The sequence below is a fragment of the Tupaia chinensis genome, unplaced genomic scaffold, assembly GCF_000334495.1.
Source record: "Tupaia chinensis unplaced genomic scaffold, TupChi_1.0 Scaffold000565_1, whole genome shotgun sequence".
Lineage (NCBI taxonomy): Eukaryota > Metazoa > Chordata > Mammalia > Scandentia > Tupaiidae > Tupaia > Tupaia belangeri.
The window spans coordinates 1,722,591-1,744,782 of record NW_006160078.1 but is presented as its reverse complement, the minus strand read 5'-3'; the positions used below and the strand labels follow the sequence as shown (position 1 = coordinate 1,744,782).

At 38.8% G+C, this 22,192-nt stretch overlaps 1 protein-coding gene across 1 annotated transcript in view; it reads left to right on the top strand.

The window, feature by feature from the left end:
* The first annotated feature begins 5,277 nt into the window (after positions 1–5,277).
* CNTN4 (contactin 4) overlaps positions 5,278–22,192 on the top strand; it is a 252,313-nt gene continuing 235,398 nt past the window's right edge. The window contains exon 1 of the mRNA XM_006157939.3: positions 5,278–5,469. The gene's annotated coding sequence lies outside the window, so the exon portion shown is untranslated. The remainder of the gene's footprint in view (positions 5,470–22,192) is intronic.

The following is a 22,192-nucleotide window of genomic DNA, read 5'->3' as shown; positions in this document are numbered from 1 at the left end:
AATCAGAAAACCATGGCCAGGCCCTTCTGCCTTAATGAGCATCACATTCTAACTAGTCTCAGTATTTTTTCAATTGAGCATCAGAAACTTCACAATCTATTTAATATATTGCATTCCAAGTATCTGTTTACTCAGTTGTTACAAATTGCCAGTGGGACAGGAACTGTCTGTCACTTCCAGAGCAATTAGTGTATGAAAACTTATCAAAAGAAATCTGTCAAGTTTGAGTAAGTATAAATATTGCATGGAAGTCCCCAAGGAAATCAAACTGAGTGGGATACGTTTTTCTTTGTTGCAGCACATGAGAATCTATTTTGTTTTATTTACTTGGCTTTATTTTCAAAATGTTGATAGCGTTTCATGTAACCCAACAGATTAATATTTTTGCTCTGATAAAAATAGAGTTGGGTTCTTTACGGAAATCTCTATTGTCTGTTGAGTGGTATAACAGTAAGAACACTTTACTTTCAAATGTCAAGAGTTCTTACTGTTCCTAGAGGGGGCACTGGAATAGGAGCTCAGCTAAGGAATAAGTTACAGTCTGCTCTGCCACTTTTTGACGTTCTACCCTTTCTCTTTCTGGGCTTCAGAATTTTTATATCTTTAAAATTAAGAAATAGAACAGGCAAGCTCTTGGATACTTTTTGGCTTTCCTACCCTTTTTGTCTGCTCTGTCTGTGCTATTATTACACTAGATTCTTCCTGTACCTTCTTGACTGTCCTGGACATGTAGATAACTACAAATACAGTATTCCAAGTGAACATATTTTCTGTAAAGACAACAAATAATAATGCCAATATTGTAATGGCTATGTCCTTGGACACCCATGTAGTCAACTGAGGTTCGAGTCCTGGACTTGTTGGTTTAAACTCACACTGGGTGCATGTGCGTGTGTGCCCAAGATCCCGAGAGGAGAATGGAGGAGAACGGATTGCAGCATGGCCATCCCCTCTGGTGGGTGATTTCTCACTTTCTGTCTCTCTGTCTCTCTCTGTCTTTCGGGTGAGCGCACACACCCTATAGCAAAAACCTCTCAAAAAATAATGATAATAATAATGCCAATATTATTCCTCTTTGGTGGTGGTGATGGGGAGTCTGAATATTTAGCTCAGCACGCTTGAACCAGTACACCTATTCCAAGACTTTTCAGCTGACCTTTGCACTTTAAAACTCACCAGCATTTACAAACATCAGATGTTGAACCTGACGTTAGTTAGGATCTTTAGAAAAATATGGCTGATACTCTTCTTGGGAACTACAGATTCTTCCTTTTATTACAGCACAAAAAGTGATTATGATATTAATATTATATTGCTATTATAATTGGGAGAATTATTACAACTTTAGTTCAAACTTTTATTGTTTTCTGTTGTTCTATTTAATGTTACTTAAAGATATTTTCCCAAACTGAAGTAATGCAACTAATCATCTTTATAGTATGCTTACTGTTTTTTTAGTTCAATTAACTACATTAATTCAAGATTTCCCAAATCAGGCTTGTGTTATTGATGGATAGTGTAGAAAAGCAATGTGTGTGTGTGTGTGTGTGTGTGTGTGTGTACATGTGTGTGATGGGCGAGAGATAATAAATAAGATTCGATGCTTACACACATTTTAAGGAATTTCAAGGATATGGGCATGTGAAATCTCTTACCAGACTTGGAAGAAAAAAATTAAAAATCTGTTTAATTTTGTTTAATCTAATGCTTATTAAAGTATTGTATCATGTAACCCTTTGAATTAAAGTGAGGGTAGAGAACAGGAAATTAATATTCAAAGACCACAGTTTAAGAAATGCTGCAATTATAAAACAGGGGCTTTTTGTAACTCCTACTAAAACACTAGGTCACTTAAGTCACCAAAGCAATGAAAAACCAAAGGAATTAACTTATTTTTAAATAGATCAAACAGCATGTCAATTGAGTACTTTTTAAAATGTTTACTGTATAATGATTAACCTGGTGAACTACAATACCAATAATAATTTAATTAATATTAAAATTAACAAGGGTCAGCAGATGGCATAATGGCTCTGTCACTGGGCTCCCATGTAGTTGACGGCGGTTTGAGTCCTGCACCTAGTGGCTTAAACTCATGCTAGGCGCATGTGCGTGCATGCCCAAGATCCCGAGAGGAGAATGGAAGAGAAGAGATTGCAGTGTGGCCATCCCCCCCGGGGGGGGGGGGTGACTTCTCACTTCCTGTCTCTCTGTCTCTCTCTCTTTCTGACTTGTGCATGAACCCTATAGCAAAAACCTCTCAAAAAAAAAGTCTGTGATAGGAGGCAGTGACTCAGGCAAGCCACGGTGGAGCTGGGAGATGGAGAATGGGAAGGAGTTAATGAATGAAGAGGGGGAGGAAAAGCATTGTAACAGCCCTTCAGAAATTTCAGAGTGCTTTCACATAAATGGGTCATCATTACATACCTGTATCACATTTTAAATTATCCCCATTTTATGGATCAATAAGGTGAAAGTGAGAGGATTTAAGTGGTTTCCCTCAACACAGGTTTGAACTTCGGTCTTGTCTTCTGGTTTTTCCCGCCAATTAGAAAACTAACAAGGCAGATGTCCTCTTTTTCCAATATCCACTTTCTATTTACTAAATGAACCTCTTTCCACAGAATTCAGAGAGCCTGGCAGCCACTAGCCATGAGCAACACTTTTGAAATCTATCTTCAGGAGGGAAAAAAAATATAACAGTTTCATGTATTTGATTACAATTTTCCTTGGAGAGGTGTGAGTTGATTAATATTGTGCTGGTAAATTACTTTCTAACTTTTTTATCTTGTGACTTTGGAGATGCTAATTTAAACTTGAAACTCTCTTACAGCTAATTAGGGGATAGGTAGTGTTCTCCTCATTGTCCATATGAGAAAATTGTGCTGAGAGATTACTAAGCTTAACCGAAAGTCACATATCAAGTTGAGTAAATAAGGAGTTAGTGCATTGTCTGCTGTGCCGTTTGCTAAAATCTCCTGTTTATGGGAAGTCTGCCACGTGGGGTTGTACTTCTTCACGACCTGCTGTAGGGGCTTTGACTCCTGCAGAAGTTTCATGAGGAGGTGACTGGCTTCCTGGGAAGTACTTGCTTATTTACACTGAGCATCCTCTTGACATCAGCATGAGGTTACTTATAATTACACACACATGCGTAAATAAGATGATTAGCTATTCTCATATAAACATAATTATATCTCTCTAAAATAATGCATGTGGCAATGTTATAATCCAGTGATAAAGGGAAAGCAATTTACATGACCCCTCCTCTGTATGTAAACAGTGGATTATTGAGGCAGAGTGTTTCCTGTTGCACATTCAGTCGTTGAGGTCAATTACAATCAGGACTCATTCAAGGATTAAACAACAAAAAGGCTTTTTACAGTAATTAGTGTTTGGTATACAAAGCGGAAGTGACCTTTCTGCCATTTTCCAAGGGCACATGATGCATTTCAACTTTAGTCCAGGACCCTATTAATGAGTGGCAGATAATGATTCAGCCAACTAATTCTGAAACCAGACACTCTCCTTTGTGTCTAGTTTTCCCCTCCTCTTCCTGTCAAAGTAGTTTTTATTTTTTATTGTTTTTTACTTATTATTTATTTATTTATTTTATTTTTAAAGTAGTTTTTAAAGATAAAATGGGGCATATTGGCTGCCAGTGTCTAGTATATGACTTCTCCAGCCTCCCTCCAATCAGGAGAGCACACCTTAAAGAGAGAAATTGTGAAATTCCTGGAGGTGACAAAGTTTTATTTCCTTGGAACACAATAGTTTACTGCAGCAAATCATTTAAACTCACTACCATTTAGGGTTCTTCTCTAAAATTGAAAATTTGCACTTATGTGTTCATTCACAGAATGTTTTGTTAACTTTTAAAAAATTAGAACTTTCACAAAAACATTTTCTGGTACAATTGCCTATTGCATTCTTCTCACTGACATTTTGGAGTAAATAAGTATTTGTGAAAATGTTGCTTTTTAAAAAAAGTTTCTTTCTTTCTTTCATAAGTGAGAGGCACAGAGACAATACCCCCAACTGGGTCTTGACTGTGTGACCCACCCCTAGCCTCAGTCAGCCCTGGTTCCTAGGCATGCGGTGTCTGGTATACTCAAGGAGGTCTCTGGACATGAACCTGGAACCTTGCCATGTGGGTCAGGCTCACAGAGTGTTGTGTTTTACCAGTGTACCACTGTCAGCCCTCAGTGTTGCTCTGTGGTCACTATTTCACATTCACCTCCTTATGGATATAATAATTTTTGCAGCTATTTTTTAAAGTACAGGTTTATATTTGTGAAATCAACCAACTAGCCAATTTGTATTAATGAATATTTGCTACAATGTTAAACTACCATCTCACTAAGATAATGGAAAAGTGTTCAATTTCTCAAGAAGAGAGTAAACATTTGAATTGATAATTAGAGAAGACTGGATTAAGACTCAGCTATTATTCTGTATCTAACTAGGGCTAAGAGTTCATATTAGTAATTTTGTCCATCTGCGTCAAAGTTTCTCAGTTAATGGAAAACTATTAAATATATTGAAAACACAAAGTACTAGGCAAGTATGTGGCATTATGATGCGCTGTAATGATTATTATCTATAAAATGAAAGAACTGATCAAAATAGTTTCCAGGATGGCTTCCAACATGTCTATATCAAGATTATGGACTCCTTGGGTCTGTAGAATTTAATGCTGTATTGCATAGTGTTTGGCGATGCTTAGCCAACTGAAAATGCTTATTCTCTTGACTTAAAAGAGGTCAGGCCTCTCTTAATCATTAACTATCAGTGTCTTTTCTAGTTTTCAAAGAAAACCTTATTAACTGACAGTATGGATACTGTTAAAATGTTTAAGAGACTGCAATGACTTCCTACCTATATTTTTCCTAGAGGGTGCATATACTCACCAGAGGAAGACAAAGAGAGAGAGAGACAGACAAAGAGAAAGTGAGAAAGCACCTCTATCATTGGAAATGGCCACACCACAGTCCTTTCTCCTCCTTTTCTCCTTTTGGGATTTTGGGCATGCATGCACATGTCCCTAATGTGTTTCTTAAGCTACCAGGTCCAGATTAGAACTGCACAGTTGGCCATGTGGAATCTAGCCACCTCAACCTCAACCACCATGCCACTGACTGGCCTACTCCCAGTCTGAAAATGGATGGTTAAACAACACTATGAATTTCTAACTTGACTGTTTCTTTTATAAATATAGAAGCATTCCTAGGGCCAAAAAACATTTGTAATGTTGATTCCTTTTACTTTCAGAGCTCAGCTATGCTTGGATCTTCAATGAATACCCTTCTTATCAAGATAATCGCCGCTTTGTTTCTCAAGAGACTGGGAATCTGTATATTGCCAAAGTAGAAAAATCCGATGTTGGGAATTACACGTGTGTGGTTACCAATACTGTGACAAACCACAAGGTCCTGGGGCCACCCACACCACTGATATTGAGAAATGATGGTGAGTTTCCCAAGTGATTTGTTAATTTGGATTTTGCTAAATTGCTAAACGTTATATTATTGGCACACAAAATTTGGTCATGAAAATTAAATTTTGGAAAAGTTTAATGCCTTTGACATTTAGTACCCATATTTTCTCCATTTATGTGAGAAATAAACCTGTGACTCCATTTTGGAAAACTAATTAGAAGTTTAATTGCTAATCAGAACCGAAATAGAATGTGGATCTAAGTGAATATAAATAACAAAGGAATCCATTTCTTGTTTGTCTACCACTTAAATTGTGTACACAGGCAGAATGAAGTAAAAGATTGAACAATTAGCTCATTAATCAATTCTATGTAATTTAGTATTCAATGTCCAAGAAAGAAGTTTTAAATGATCCAAATAACCTCTAGATTTATAATTCTAAAGTCATAGTTTCTACCATGAAATGCAGAAATAAATGAGACTCATTTAAGACAAGTTTTAATTCCCCTCTATTATGAAAGTATTTCAAAAACATAAATGAATTTCACCTTAATTACCTAATGACTTAACAATGTATGGTAAATCCCCATGTGCTTTTTTCTTTTTTTTTTAGAGATTTTCACTGTAGGGCGCATGCGCTCGCCAGACAGACAGAGAGAGACATAGAGACAGAAAGCGAGAAATCACCCCCCAGGGGGGATGGTCACGCCGCAATCTCTTCTCCTCCATTCTCCTCTCGGGATCTTGGGTACGCACGCACACGCGCCCGGCGTGAGTTTTAAGCCACCGGGTCCGGGACACGAACCGCGGTCGTCTACGTGGGAGTCCAGCGACATAGCTATTACGCTAACTGCTGGTTCCCCCCATGTGCTTTTATAAAGACAGTCTGTGAGCCTTAATCTAGAATACCATGCCTTTACACCCTGGGTTTTTGTATATATGCTGCTCCCACTCCCTGAAGTGCTCTTCTTTGCCTCAGTCCCAGCCTTTCATTTGGATAACTGAGAATGCTCCTCTGAACTAACTCCTTCCAGGAAATCATCTCTTCCTGTCCTTTCCCTTCCCAACCATGAAACATCAGGTGTTTTCTCTATAAATCCCAGTAAAGTTAGTTACTGTAGTTCCAAGAATTTTTCATTGTGTATCCCATTTACCAGTGAGTTTCAACAGCTTCCCCCTACCCCCGCCAAACACACACACACACACACACACACACACACACACACACACACCACTACCACCTTTTTTTTCTTTCCTTTTTCCATACTTTTGCCATAGGATGCGTGCGCTTGCTGGAGAGAGACAGAGAGAGGGAAAGTGAGAAATCACCCCCCAGGGGGAATGGCCACACCTCAGTCCCACACCAAGTCTCCTCCTGGGATTTTGAGTACACACATGCCTGGTATGAATTTCAAGCCAGGTCTGGGACTCAAACTGCAGTGAGCCATGTGGGAATCCAATGCCTTAACCACCATGCCACCTGTTAGGCCCCAGTTTGGGTTTTTAAATGAGATCTGACTATGTTGAGATCTTCCTGTTTTTTTCAGGTAGCTGGAATTATAGGCAAGGACTACCAAAGGCTTTTAGGCAGGGCCAGGAATTGATCCCCAGTCATGCATGCAGTCCTACTCAGCCTGCTAAGTTGTCACATCTACCATTAGGAGCCCACTATGACTGGACCTATAAGCTTGCCTTTTTAAAAGCACATGGAGTATCCATTGCTTTCTTTCCATAGCTAGTATAGTATCCGGCAAAAAGAAGAATCTCAATAGATACTTACTGAATGAATGAAAACAGAGACACAATTACGTCCCTCAGTAAGGTCCAATATAATAATTTCAGCAGTGGTAGCTAGCATATGTAATGCCTCCAGGATTTCTACCCAGTGTCCATGTCTTACTGGCTCCAGAACTTGATACCATAAACCCTCAGGTGTGCTCATTTTCATTACATTATTCCACCTGTAACCTGAATTTATGAAAGAGAAACTTGTCAAATTTGAGACTGGGACTCAGATTTCTTTCTTTCTTTCTTTTATAGAGAGATTTTTGCTACAGTGTGTTTGGCCTCACCAGAGAAACAGAGAGAGAAAGCAAGAAATCACCCCCCAGGGAGGATGGCCATGCCACAATCCCCTCTCCTCCATTCTCCTCTTGGGACTTTGGGCATGCACGTAACTTGCCTGGTATGAGTTTTAGGCTGCCAGGTCCAAGACTCAAACTGCAGTCAACTATGTGGGAGTTCAGCACCTTAACCACTACACCAACTGCTGGCCCCAAGGGTCTCAAATTTCTATTCCTTGTGTGTGTTACTCTTTCCTCTGTATTGCCAATCAACATTGTATCCAAGAGAGTTCTGAACCTGAATATTCCAGGACTGGATATTTATAGACAAACTAGCTCTGTAGAGAGGGTCTGAGCATCCTTACGGCATAGACCATACCATGGTATTTTTGAGGAGAAAACTGAGGTTTTAATCATTCATTCACTTATTCATCCACTTAACATGTATTTATTCAGTGCAGCTGTATTACAGCTACCACCCTGGGTGCCAGTAACCAAGGAAGACAAGACCCCATCTCATGGCACACACACTGTCCTGGGAAATACCCAAGGAAACAAATAAACAGGAAAACCCAGATAGGCTATTTTAAATGATAATAAATAAATCTATGTGATGAAACAGGAGACTGTGGGGTTGATGTCTACTTTTGACGGGGTCGCAATAGAAAACCATTCTAAGGAGGGAACATAGCTGAGATCTGGAAAATGAGAAGTCGGTCTTGAGAAGATGTGAGGGAGGAGCAGGTCAGGTTGAGGTAACATCACATGGAAGGATCCTAAAGCCTGAAAAAAACACTAGTACACTAGCCACGTGCACAGAAAAAAAAGCACGTGAGCACGGTTGGAGTGCAGTGAGCAGTGGTTGGAGTTGAGGTTGGAAAGAAGCCAAGGGCTAAATCACAGACACTGTAGAGAGACTGGACTTTTTACCTTCTAGTGCAATGAGAAGCTACTAGAAGATTGTATGTAAGAAAGTGAATTGTGATTCTTTTTTATTTTTAAGTTTTATGTATTTCCTTCATAAGTGAGAGACATAGAGAGACAGGGGGTATCCCCAACATGATCCCCATGGCATGACTCACCCCCAGTCCCAGCCAGCCCAGATCATGGGCACACTCCTCTGTTCAGTGTACACAGAGAAGCCCTGAGACACAAACCCAAGACCTTCCTACGTGGGTCTAGCTGCATTACCAATGTGCCACCACCCAGTACAGAAAGCAATTTGTTTTTGAAAAAAAGATTGCTTACCTGTAATGTGGAAGATGGACTTTGAAAAACCAAGACTGGGCAGGACCAGCAGTTAGCATAATGGCTGTCGCTGGACTCCCATGTAGTCGACTGTGGTTCGAGTCCAGGGCCCGGTGGCTTAAACTCGTGCCAGGTGTGTGTGTGTGTGTGTGTGTGTGCCCAAGATCCCGAGAGGACAATGGAGGAGAAGGGATTGTGGTGTGGCCATCCCCCCTGGGGGGGGGATTTCTTGCTTTCTGTCTCTCTGTCTCTTTTTGTCTTTCTGGTAAGCGCACGTACCCTATAGCCAAAACCTCTCAAAAACAAACAAACAAAACACCAAGAGTGGAAATGGAAGTTTAGTCAGAGTATCATTGCAGTAATTCAGTCAGGAAATATTGGTGTCTTGAACTAGGAAATAACAGAGAGAAGGAGAGAGATGGATTCAGGATTTACTTTGCAGGTAAAGCTGATAGGACTTGCTGATGCATTGGATGTGGGAGGCGGGGGAAGAGAAAAATGAGGACGATGCAGGTTTCTGGATAACACCTGTGTGGATAGCAGTACCACTTACTAAAATGGTTTTCCTGGACAGGTTTGTAAGGAAAAAATCAAGATTATTATTTTAGATCTTATTTGTAAAGCAAAACAAAAAATATTTCTTGGCAACAAGAAGAATGATTTGCTTTGTGCCTTTTTGTCTACCTCTCTATCACACATGCATCTAATCTGTTCCTATTTACTCATCAGCTTTCCTCCCCCACCTTGCTAACATTATGATCATGCAAAGAGCATACCTTTCACACGGCTTTGTTCTAGACCCCAGCACAGTGCTTGCCACAGGCAAATGTTAATATGATGACTTGAACTGCATTATATTAAATAAAATTGAAAACTCTTTATCAGTTTATAGAGAAAAGCAAGCAAGGTACCAGTTCTGTCAAAAGTTATGAGTGCCATTTCTTCAGACCTAAAGATGAAGAAACTTTCCAAAGATGTGCTCCAGTGGCATTTTGTAAGAAGTCATTTTACAATGCAACCTCTCTGGCCTCTATACAGAACACACACTTATGCCAAAATGTCCATTCAGTGCTGTTATCATTTTGGTGTCAAGTCACAGATGTAATGAAATATTGACTTTGATGCACTAAGACATCTGAGGACAGCGTCACACAGAACTGCTGCTTCAGAAAGAAAGAACAAAAATCCAGGGACTGACCGCAGGGGCTGAGTAGTTATGCAATGCCCCATGATGCTGAGACCACATGGGAAGATCCCAGGTTCACGTCTCAAGGTTTCCCTGAGTACTCCAGGTGCACTTCAGTGCCTGTAATTCTAGCTGGCTGGCCACGGGGCTGGCCTGTGGCATGAAGACCCTTTGGGGATATCCATCTTCCTCTCTCCATTTTTTCTCATGGAAGAAATAAACCTTTTTTAAAGTCCAAGAGGGGCCAGAAGGTAGTGTGGTGGATAGGGCTCTGGACTTGCACGTGGTTGACCATGGTTCAAGTCCCAGACATGGTGGCTTACTTTCTCTCTTTCTCTCCTTCTCTTTCTATTTCTCTCTGGTGGGTGTATGTTCCCTATAGCAAATTTAAAAATAATAACAATAGTAATAGTAATAATAATAAACAAAATTAAATAAATAATTATTTAGAAAAAGAAAATTAAAAGTCCAAGAACTCAAGAACTCTAGAACTCATATACATCTTATGTCGGCAACTCTGCCTTTTGCTTGACTTTAAGATTTATCTCAACTTGTCTACTGTATCTTCATAGACTTGAAAAATGTTTTGTATTAGAATATTTTATCACAAAATTAACAGACTAAGGATCTCATTCTTCAGCCACTTAATGCCCATTCATTCTTAATTTCCATGAAAGTTGTATGGTGAAAAATCATAATGTCTTTCCCATTTAAACTGAAGAACATAAAATGGATACTCGAACTATATTACTAAGCGCAAAATAGGTTATTTAATTAGCTCTTGTCTAGAGGTGAGAGAAAAGGGGAAATATAAATCAAGAAAAGATTGCAAAATAAAGACATTCTTGTTAAACTCTATTCTCTGAAAGTAAAATCAATGAAATGATCAGCCCGTGAGATCTAGTATTCAGTTACTGCATGTTAGACTGGTAAGTGGAAAGTGAGTATAGAATTTGGACGATTGTTTTGATCATTGAAGAGCACTCAAACTTTCACATCCTCCCTCTGCCTTAAACATGGGAATAAACAAAGCAAGGGTGAAGCCTGACCTGAACTAATTGGCATGCTGGTCATTTCCCTCGCTAAGAGAAGATGTTGCTTAGTGAACTAGATGTCCCCAATATTGAGGTTATTTTTTTTTTTTTTAATTTCAGCTAAGCAGTTCTGAACTATGATTTATTTCTATTTATTCATGTTTATTTATTTATTTTAGATGTTTTTGCCTTAGGGAACCTGTGATCACTGAAGAGAGAGAAGAGAGGCAGACACAATGAGAAGGAAAGTAAGAAATCACCCCCCAGGGGGGATGGCCATGCCGAATCCCTTCTCTATTCTCTTCCTGGGATGTTGGGCATGCACGCACACATACCCAGTGAGAGTTTCAAGCCATTAGGTCGGGGACTTGAACCACAGTTAGCCATGTGGGAGTTCAGTGATGTAACTGCTATGCCATCTGTTGGTCCCTAAATTATGATGAATTGTTTTCAGCCCAAAAGGTCATGATGAGTCATACAGAGTGAACGGTGAACCCCAGCTCAGATCCTGATAGTAGTCAGGTGTGATGTGTCCCATGTCCTCCTGCTGACCGTATTCACCACTGGCATACTACAATTCTGCAAGACCTCGTTGCTTTCCCCCTTTTTCTAGCTCTTCACATGGCTCACCCCTTCCTATACCTCAGATCATGATTCAAACGTAGAGCTGGGTGATTTGGAGACCAGCTAGGAGGAACCTGGAGCCAGGCCCTCTGGGTAGAATCTATAACCCTAGCGTTTATTAGCCACGTGAATTTGGAAGTGTCAGTTTAAGCTCAGTGTGCTTTGTTTTCTGATCAGTAAAATAGGGACAGCACTATCTGCCTCAGAAAGATTTTTCTTGTGTTAAATTACATATAACGTGCTTTGAAAAAATGACAAGATATAAGAGTAACCTCAGAGCCAGCAGGAGGTTAAGGTGGCTGGATCCCACATAGCCTACTCCAAGGTTAAGTTCCAGATCCAGGAGCTTGAAAATCATGCAAAACGCATCTGCATCCATGCCCAAAATCCCAAAAGGAGGATGAGAAAGAAGGGATTGTGGATTGCAGCATGGCCACCTTCCCCTACACGGTGCTGCCTCACTTTCCTACTCTCTTTTTCTCTGTCTCTCTCCAAAGAATGTGCATGCCCTCTAGTAAATAATTTTTGGAACCAGCAGTTAGCATAATGGCTATGTCATTGGACTCCCATGTAGCCGACTGCGGTTCACACCCCGCACCCGGTGGCTTAAAACTCACGCTGGGCACGTGTGCATGCGTGCCCAAGATCCTGAGAGAAGAATGGAGGAGGAGGGATTGCAGCGTGGCCATCTCCTCTGGGGGGTGATTTCTCACTTTCTATCTCTCTGTCTCTCTCTGCCTGTCTGGTGAGCGCACACACCCTATAGCAAAAACCTCTCAAAAAAAAAAAAAAAAAAAAAACACTTTTTTTTTAAAGTACGTGAATCTAGAGTCCCAAGTAGCTTTTTTCTGAACCTCAGTTCAATAGAATGTGACAGGGACCAGTACTCTGTCCTGATGCTGTCTTGCCTTACTTCTCTGGTGTTCAATTCCCTTCTTTACCCCCAAAAATAAAAGTACACAGTTAGATGATCTCTAAGAGCATTCTAGGTCCAATAAACTATCCTTGCCTGAGCATTATTCTAAATATTTGAAAAATATATGGTCATTGTAGAAATGAAAAAATATGAAGAAGCAAAAAAAAAGAAATAGATTTTAAAATTTTATTAAACAAATTTAAACACTTTAAAGTTTTAATACAGTTAGCATTTTTAGAGAGTATTACTCCACCTTTCTCTGCCATTAGCTACATATATGTATGTGTATATTATAAACATACATATATTTTAAATGTTTTTGCCATAGGGTGTGTGTGCTTGCCAGAGAAAGACAAAGGCAGAGACAGACAAAGTGAGTAATCCTCCTCCCCACCCAGGGGAATGATCACACTGCAATCCCTTCTCCTGCAGTCTTCTCTTGGGATTTTGGATATACCCTTACACATGCCCAGAGTGATTTTCAAGCCAGTTCTGGGGCTCAAATTGCAATCAACCATCTGGGAATTCAGTGCCTTAACCGCCACACCATCTGCTGGTCCCTGTATTTTAAAAAGTAAAGATAGGGGACCAGCAAATGGCATAATGGTTATGTTGTTGGTCTCCTATGTAGTTGACTGCAGTTCAAGTCCTAGACCCGGTAGTTTAAAATTCACATTGGGCATATGTGCATGTATGCCCAAAATCCTAAGAGGAGAATGGAGGAAAAGGGATTGCAGCATGGCCATCTCCCCTGGGATCTTGTGTTTTGTCTCTCTGTCTCTGTCTCTTTCCAGTGAGCACATGTGCTTTATAGTGAAAATATCTCTAAAAAAAGAAAAAACAAAGGTAGGTCAGTCATGGTGGCACACAGCTAATGCCACTACTTGGGAGGCTGAAAACTGCATTAGAGGCCCAAGTTCAATTCTTGGGCCAATTGAACATACCTGTAATTTGAGCTAATTGGGAGGTGGGGCAGGAAGATCATACTGTGAAACCCTATCAAAAATATTTGTCTTAGACTCTCCCTTTATCTTTCTCATATGAAGAAAAGAAACAAAAACAAACAAAAACAAAAAGAAAATTTAAAAAAAAATCAAACAAGAATAATATGATCTATTGGATTGTTAGAAAGGTCTTGATGTGTTTTTCTTTTCTTAAAAAAAGAATTATTTTATTTAACTTTATTTATTTATTTTTAATTTGACCAGAGAGGGACAGAGCAAGAGAGAGAGAGAGAGAGAGGAGAGAGAAAGTGAAAAAGCAAGCCACTAAGTCCTGTACTCGAACCACTCTCAGCCACGTGTGAGTCCAATACCCTTAACCACCTTGCTACATGTGGGCCCCCATGATGTGTTTTTCTATGCAAAAATGCATTATGACTTTTCCAACAACCCAATATACACTACTATAATTTTTTTTAAAAAATATTATTTATTGAGCATATTTTAGATAAGTTATTTTTATATATTTCCTGATTTATTTTATATAATGAAATATATGTATATATTTTATTGCTAGAAGGTACATACACTCACCAGAGCGTGACAGAGAGAGACAGGAAAGCATTCCCCATGGGGCATGGTCACACCACACTCTAGTTTTCATTCCTCTACCCTGTTGAAATTTTGGGCATAGAACACATCTAGTGTATTCCTGAAGTCACTGGAGCTGGGACTCAAACCAGTTAGTCCTGTAGGATCCAGCTTCCTTAACCATTAGGTCTGGGGCTAGCCAGGCAAGAAAGTTATTGATGTTACTCTTCTGTGTGCCATTTGTTTTGTTTTGTTTTTGCTATAGAGCATGTATGCTCACTGGAGAGAAAAAGAGAGAGAGAGAGAAATTGAGAATTCACCCCAGGGTCTGAGACTCCAACCAAATAGCTGACCGTGTGGGATCCAGCTGTCTTAACCACTGTGCTACTGGCTGGCCCTTCTTTATGATTTTTGAAAATTTTATATTGGGAATTCTAGGGAAAAATTGTTATTCTGCAGTACTCAACTCTAGGAAATATACAATTGAAAGTTGTCAGATTTGAGGACATTTTATATTAGAGTTTTTAGTTATTTCTGTAGACTTTTTAAATCTTTGAAAAAATAAAAAAGACTTTTATGTGGGAAAATGCAACTATTACTTAGGTATCATGAAAGGAAGAGATTATAATTGGGAAAAGTATATCATAGTTATTATTGCTTTAAGTATTAATCCAGTGTCAATATTAACCCAATTTCTGGTTATTAATGATAAAGTTTCTCTATTATGGGTTTCCTACACAAATCTCAAAGAATTGCCCCTAAGTTCCCATAAGCAAGGACGCTAGAGCATGTGTATAATGTAACTATTAAAGAAATGAAGAACTTAGATGAAAATTGTGATGGCCATTTCTTATGTCTTTAGAAACTACCCTTGAGTCCCTCTAAAATGGCTAAAAGTGCAAGTAATTAAGAGATTAGAATAGTCTTGGGGAAATGAGATAATGTCTACAAGAATATTTATGTACATGACATACACAGGTATACAACTAAGCAAGAAAAATCATTGTTTGGCTTTTGCCTGTTCTTCTGTATTTTTCTTGAGACTAGCTACAGATTTGTTTGGGAATTCTTTGGCTTATTAGAACCAAGATGAATGTTAAGCAGTTTACACTTTTTGTCTGTCTGATGGAAAGTTTTAAATATGGATTGTTAAATATTTTTAAATATTGTCCCTGATTAGAATGCTACAAGGAGGGGATACTAGGGAGTAGAGAACAATATATTTATCCTATCTTAGAGTTTGAAATTTTCTCTCTGCTCACTTTTCTCATCCCCATATAGATGGATGGGACTACCTTCAAAAAGTTCATGGAAAATGAATATTATGAATAAATTATGTGTGGATTATGAATTTTTTGCACCAAAATAAACATGTACTTTAATTTCATTTTTCCACAAGCTTTTCAAAGTCCCCACACATACATTGTTGGGTCTAAGGACATCTAATACACTAGATATACTGTCTATGGAGGCTAACATATAAGCTTCACTTTTCTGAATATTATCATACTTATATGTAAAATTAAAATATTCATGCTCTCAAATATAACCAAAATAAAAATAACCAACCATATGTTAAGTCTTCACCCATTTTCCCCAGCCTAACTTTTTTAGCCATGAAAGCATTGAACATGGTCAGCATCTAAGCATTTAATCTACTCACCTTAAATCAAGTTTTAATCTAATGGAAAACAGACTGGCTGATGACCTCAGCATCCTGCAGTTTCAGAGCAATCTGAAGAGGGACAGAAATAGATGTGTTGAACAGGTACGGGAACAAAAGGCGAGGGAAGGAAGTAATGGAATACCAGGTGTAGTCCTAGATCTAGCACCAGCACACAGGAGACAAATCATACCATTTTCTTGGACCTTAGTTTTCTTAGCTACACAAGTGAGTGAATTATTGTAAGTTATGTCTAAGGTTCCTTCTGGTTGTCTTCTGAGATGACAGTCACAACTTTCTAGTTTACTTTACTCCCATCTCAGTATTTAGGCCAGATAAAATCAAACCCAACACAACAGACAGATGCTATTCATTGGATTCACATTTCTTCCCAGTGCTGACAAACAATCCTGGCACAAAATGAAGTGCATTCACTTTTTCAAGCCACAGTGAGCCATTTGATGAGCCTTCCCCACTGGGATCATTAAGCCTATTGGCTCAGAAGATCACATTCCCCTCAAAATTACAAACTTAAGACCAAAGGAAAATAAAAGAGAGAGAGAGAGAAAAAAAAAAAAAAGAGAGAAAACTAGAATAGTCTAGAACATTGTTGACACAGTGATGTCACATACCCTCCATTTTGATCCTGCCATCTGTTCATTTTTTAATATTGCCCAAACTAGATTAGATCCTCAAGGGGACATTAACAACCACTTCTGTCTTCACAAATAGATCAGCTTTATTTGTAGGCCACTGACTTAACATACTGTTTAGATCAAAACACAGTAAGAGGATCTCTTTTTGCTTATTGACTTGGATCTACCACCTTTTGTTGAGGATGACCTAACATTTAGACTGACAATAGGCAGAGCTTGGCTCTCCATTTAGACATAATTTTATATTACCAAAGATCTAGACTTTATACCAAAACACTTTGCTCTGTTTTACTCTCACTTCTAATTGCAACTTTTGTGCAGCTTTGTCACAGCAATCATGTCTTGTTTTTAATTCTCTAACAACATCACAGTTGAGGATCTGTGGGCGTAAAACATGTTTTATAAGGAGAACATCTAAATGACTAAAGGATGTGAGATATTTTGCTAAACTGCCATTGCTAATCTGATTTAATAGAGTCTTAATGGCTTCAGATATTTTGAAGGTTTGACAAGCTAAAGAACTTGGCAGTCAGATGTAGACCTCTAGCATAGCCAATTCCATTTCAGTCCTATGAGGGCCAAAGGTCTTGATAGTCATTTGGCTAGTCAGTTAGGAAGCATCTGTTAAGCACCCATTGTGTGTGATACACTTTGAAATAAAAAGACATAATTTCAGCTCCTGAGAACCTACAGTCTTAGAGAATTCCAAATTAGCAAAGGTTCTAAAGTTTCCTTCTTTATTGAAATTATTGAGTTCCAAACACTCACAGAGGAATTTGGAATAAAAGAAGGAAATGCAGGGGCCAACAGGTGGCATGGTAATTAAGGTGCTGGATTCTCAAAAGGGTAATGACAGTTTGAGTTCTGCACCTGGCAGTTTGAAAATCATGCCCAACACATGTGCATGCCTATGTCCAAAATCCCAAGAGAGGAATGGAGGAGAAAAGATTGTGGTGTGGTCATCCCCCTGGTAGAGGGGTATATCATTTTTCACTTTCTCTCTCTAGCCCAGAATAAAGTTGATTTAGGGCATTCTTTAGATAATATATTTAAACAACAGGTATTGAGTACCTATTGTATACTTCTACTAGAGAAGCAAATCTTTTTGTGCCCTCACAGATAATAGTCTGATGAGTCTAATTGCAGCCTGAGGTAGGAGAGGTGCCATATTGGGGGCAGAGTGGAGAATTAAAGCAGATTCATTTCAATTTCAATTGGGATAAGAACTATCACAGAGCAATGAAGGGTACTGTGAAATTATGTGTATAATCATCACTTGAGGGTGAGGAAATTTGGCTTGGTCTTGGGAATCAGCTCAAGCTTTCAGAAAGAGTTGGACAACCTAAGAGGGAAGAGGAAAAAAAAAAAAAAGAAGAAAAACCAAGGCAGTGGGCACAGTATTTGTTTAAACTAAGGGTCAGCAAACTCCCTCCCATGGTCCAAATCTTTCCTGTTGACAGTTTTGGCAAATAAAATTTTTTTTTCCTCCATAGAAATCCAGATATCTTAACTAATTGATAGTTTTCCTATAAAATGTATTGTTATTATAAATGGCATCTTATTTTTAACCATAATCTCTAATTAGTTGTTGCTGATTATATGCACATGGTTTTATTCTTATAAATGATTCACGATCTTGCAAGCTTAGCAAAATATCACTTTAGTTCTAATAGTTTATTGATTCTTTTGATTTAGTCATATTTCTCTGTCTTCCCCTTTTTCTCCATGTCAGAGGTCAGTCAACTGGGGCCCTTAGGGCCACCACCCGGTTTTACAAATAGCATAGCTGCAATGTTTGCTTACATTTTGTCTATGGTCATTTTCCAGCTACAATGGCAGAGTTGAGTATTAATACAGACCATATAACCCACAAAACCTGAATAAAATCCTTAATATCTGGCCTTTTATAGGAAAAATTTGCTGACTTCTGACAAGATGATAATATCTTTAAACATCTGAAAACTGTCCATCAAGAGACTTGTTCTTTTTGATTCCAAAAACTTGAACTAAGACCAAAATGTACAGAAGTAGAGAGAGTGCTTAATTCCACACAGAACTTTTTAGTGGGATGAATATATAACAAGAGTACTTCCTCAAAGGAAGACAAAAGTTTCTTGAAAGACTGCCTTGGGGGCTAGCGGATGGCATGGTGGTCAAGGCACTGGACTCCCACATGGCCTATTGCAGTTTGAGTCCTGTACTTGGAAGCTTGAAAATCATGCTGGGCATATGTACATGCGTGCCCAGAATCCCAGGAGGAGAACAGAGAAGGAGAATGGAGAAGAGAACTCACCCCCTGTGATTTCTCACTTTTTTTTTTCTCTCTCTCTCTCTGGCAAACACATACACCTATGGAAAAACCTGAAAGAAAAAGAAAAGAGAGAGGCTGCCTTGTATCTTTATGGGCCTACCCCATAGTCTAGTGGTTATGGGCTGGTCCCATGGGTAATCACAGTTCACATCCCACCCTGGTGGCTTGAAAAACACATGGGGCGTGTGTGTGTGTGTGTGTGTCCCAAATCCTGAGAGGATGGAAAATGGATTGTAGAGTGACCATGCTCCATTGGCAAGTGCTTTCTCTCTATATATCTCTCTCTCTCTCTCTATCTCTCTCTCTCAGACTTCTGTCTCTCTCTGGTGAGGGCACACAACCTCTGGCAACAATGACAATAAAAAAACCTTATAATCAATTGTCCAAACTGGGAACTATTAGCAATTACTTTAAGAATTCAAGTAAACGAGAGAGACATGGTCACTTTACTTTATAAGAGACAGTCTTCTGGGAAAAGGTTATTTCTGCATTTTAATTACTAAAAAGGAAGGAAGGAGATGCAGGGTTGACTGAAGTCCAGTCGTGTACTTTAATGTAATTTTTCAGAGGTTTCCAAGGATACCTTAAAATCCCAAATGTAAGAAGCACCTTATTTCTCCCCAGCAGTGGTAGACTGTTGCCTGGAGCTGTTGCCTCGAATTCAGTGAGAGCTGACTTACTTGCTGAGTGGTGGCTAGTGATAGAAGAGATTCCTTGGCCGGATTACTAGACTTCACATGTCTCCTTCAACCTGGGGGAGGGGGGACGGGGGGGAATGCCATTTTTTAAAAGGGCAAAACGGTAACTCAGTCAAGGGAATGTGGATGACCAATCGTAAAGTTCCAAATATTTTTAGATTAATGGAATATGCATTATACAACTTATTCCTGAAGAATGTCAGTGTGGGAACTTTTCATAAAACAATGTTTGTAAAATTATTTTTTCAGTAGAAAATCCCACTCTGTGGAAGTTGGTAAATGTCCCTTCTGTGCTTTAATTTAGAAGCACAGATTCCAGCTAAGGCGTTGGCAAAATCTTATGGCACACAGTTCTGTGAACTGGCCTCCTTCTGCCAGCACAGCACACTGCAAATTGTACTTAAACAAGCTCTCTGTGTGGCTGATTTCTCTTTCATATTCTGTAAATTGCTAGTTATTTTGTTAAATTTCATGTTCTTGCAGACATCAGCACCAACCTTAAATTGCCCAGGTTCTGAAAGGAGGTCAGCCATGTGGGAGTCAGCGCCTCAAGGTCATTTACAGAGCCCAGGCTCTTGGTGGGCCTTGTCTCTGGTGAGACTTCCTGACTAGAAGAGGTGTCTACAACACTCATGGGAAGGACCAGCAGATGGCATAATGGTTACATCGCTGGACTCCCATGTAGTCGACAGTAGTTCGAGTCCTAGACCTGGTGGCTTGAACTCACGCCAGATGCCTGTGTGTGCATGTCCAAAGTCCTGAGAGGAGAATGGAGGAGAAGAGATTGTTGTATGACCATCATCCCTAGGAGGTGATTTCTCACTTTCTGTCTCTCTGGCAAGTACATGTGCCCTATGGTAGAATCTCTCTCAAATAAATAAATAAATAAGCCCTCAAAGGAATTATGAAAAAACTATACTTGGATTTCAAACCTTTTTGAACCAAAATAAACTAGTACTACTATTCCATTCCAATTAATTCCATTTTTTTTTTGAGGTACCCTCATGATATTCTCCCCATTACAAGCTCAAAGGACATGTAAATTAATGTAAGGTGAAGTTTTGTGCTTTTGCTTACACTTAGGAAAATAGTCCTCCAAGTGTATTCTCTAGGGCCAGCAGGTGGCCTAGTGGTGAACATAGTGAACCACAGTTTAAATCCCAGACCTGGTGATTTGAAACACACTGAACGAATGTATGGGCATGCCCAAAATCCCAGGAGGAAAATGAAGGAGAAGGGATTGAGGCATGGTCATCCCCCTAGGGGGTGATTTCTCACATTCCCTCTCTTTATCTCTCTCTGGTGAGCACACATGCCCTATGGTTAAAAAAAAAGGGGGAGGTGTATGTTCCAGACCAGCAGCATCAAATCACCTAAGAACTTCTTTTTTTTTTTTGGAGAGTTTTTTGCTGTAGGTCATGTGCGCTCACCAGACAGATAGAGAGAGACAGAGACAGATGATTGAAGTCTGAGACCCACTGCTTTAGGAAAAAGACACGTAGGAATTTCTAGCCAGGTCTTCCTTTTGAGGACAACTCTTTGAGTCATTCAGTAAACAATTAATCATAGCCTGCATATGCCACATTAAAATGCATGCACTGAAAAAGAGTGCCTTGTAAATGTCACCACGACAAAGATCTGATCTGTGTTATCCACACCATGTCCCCATTCCTAGACACAGTGTGTGGTGTATGGGCTATGTTAAATAAGTTAATATTGAGATAATTTATTGCAATGTAAATTGAGCTAAGCCCCTGCTTTCTGAGGACTCTGATATATGAACTTCAATGTTGTAACATTCACTATTGTTATATTGGTTCTCTTACTCCAAAGAATAGAAAACATTGATCATGCATTTTAATGAATTAAGACTTCTGTTTACTTTATTTGTAAAATCATAGGTATATTTAGAATCGAAAGCTAGAGTTGTCTCTATAGACAAATTATGTATTTTCCACACAGCAGAACAGGAATATTGCTGAGATTATATATTCTGGTTGAACAAGATTCTATTATGTGCAATCCTTTTTTCTTTACATTGGTGATGTAGACACAGCTAGTCCTTTATGTCATCCTACCTTTTTTAAATAGTTAAAGTTGGAAAAGGAGTTCTGGAACAATTCTTTCACTAGGATCTCTCTTTTATCCTAATTATTCTTAAATTATCAGAGCAGCTGTAGTCCAATTAAGTTAAAAAATGTACAAGTGGTCAGAAGAATGACTTAAAATATTCAGTCCTAGTTTAAGGGACTTTTTTGTTTCTTAAAAAAATAAAAATGGCAACTGCTTCTAATTTTTAAATTTATTTTATTTTTTTTCTCATTTTTTTATTAATTATTTTTTCTTTTTTTAGCATTAATACGCTATACATCATTACAGTATACAAAATGAATTTTCCATCCAAAATACACTGTCTGTTGGCTCAATCAAGCATATCAACATACATGTTATCAACAAACAATTTTCCATTTCTTATGTCTTGTACATTTTGCTTTTTTTTTTGCCATCCTTGATTCCCTATCCCTAACCCTCTGCCATGTTCCACCCTCCTCCCATTGTCTCTGGTATCCATGATTGCTTTCTATGTCTTTCCCCCACCATTTAATTGATTTGCTAATGAACTTAGTTTGTCTAAATATTTGCAATAGCAAGCACAGCTGATACATACATACACAAGACCCCATGTCTGACTTTAGGCATAAACCTCAGTGAATAGAATGAACATACTATAAAATAGTACCTAGCTGGGGCTATATAGCTTACTGTGGTCATCAAATACACAGTTTTTTCTTTAAATTTTGGTAACAGTTTTAGTATTTTTTT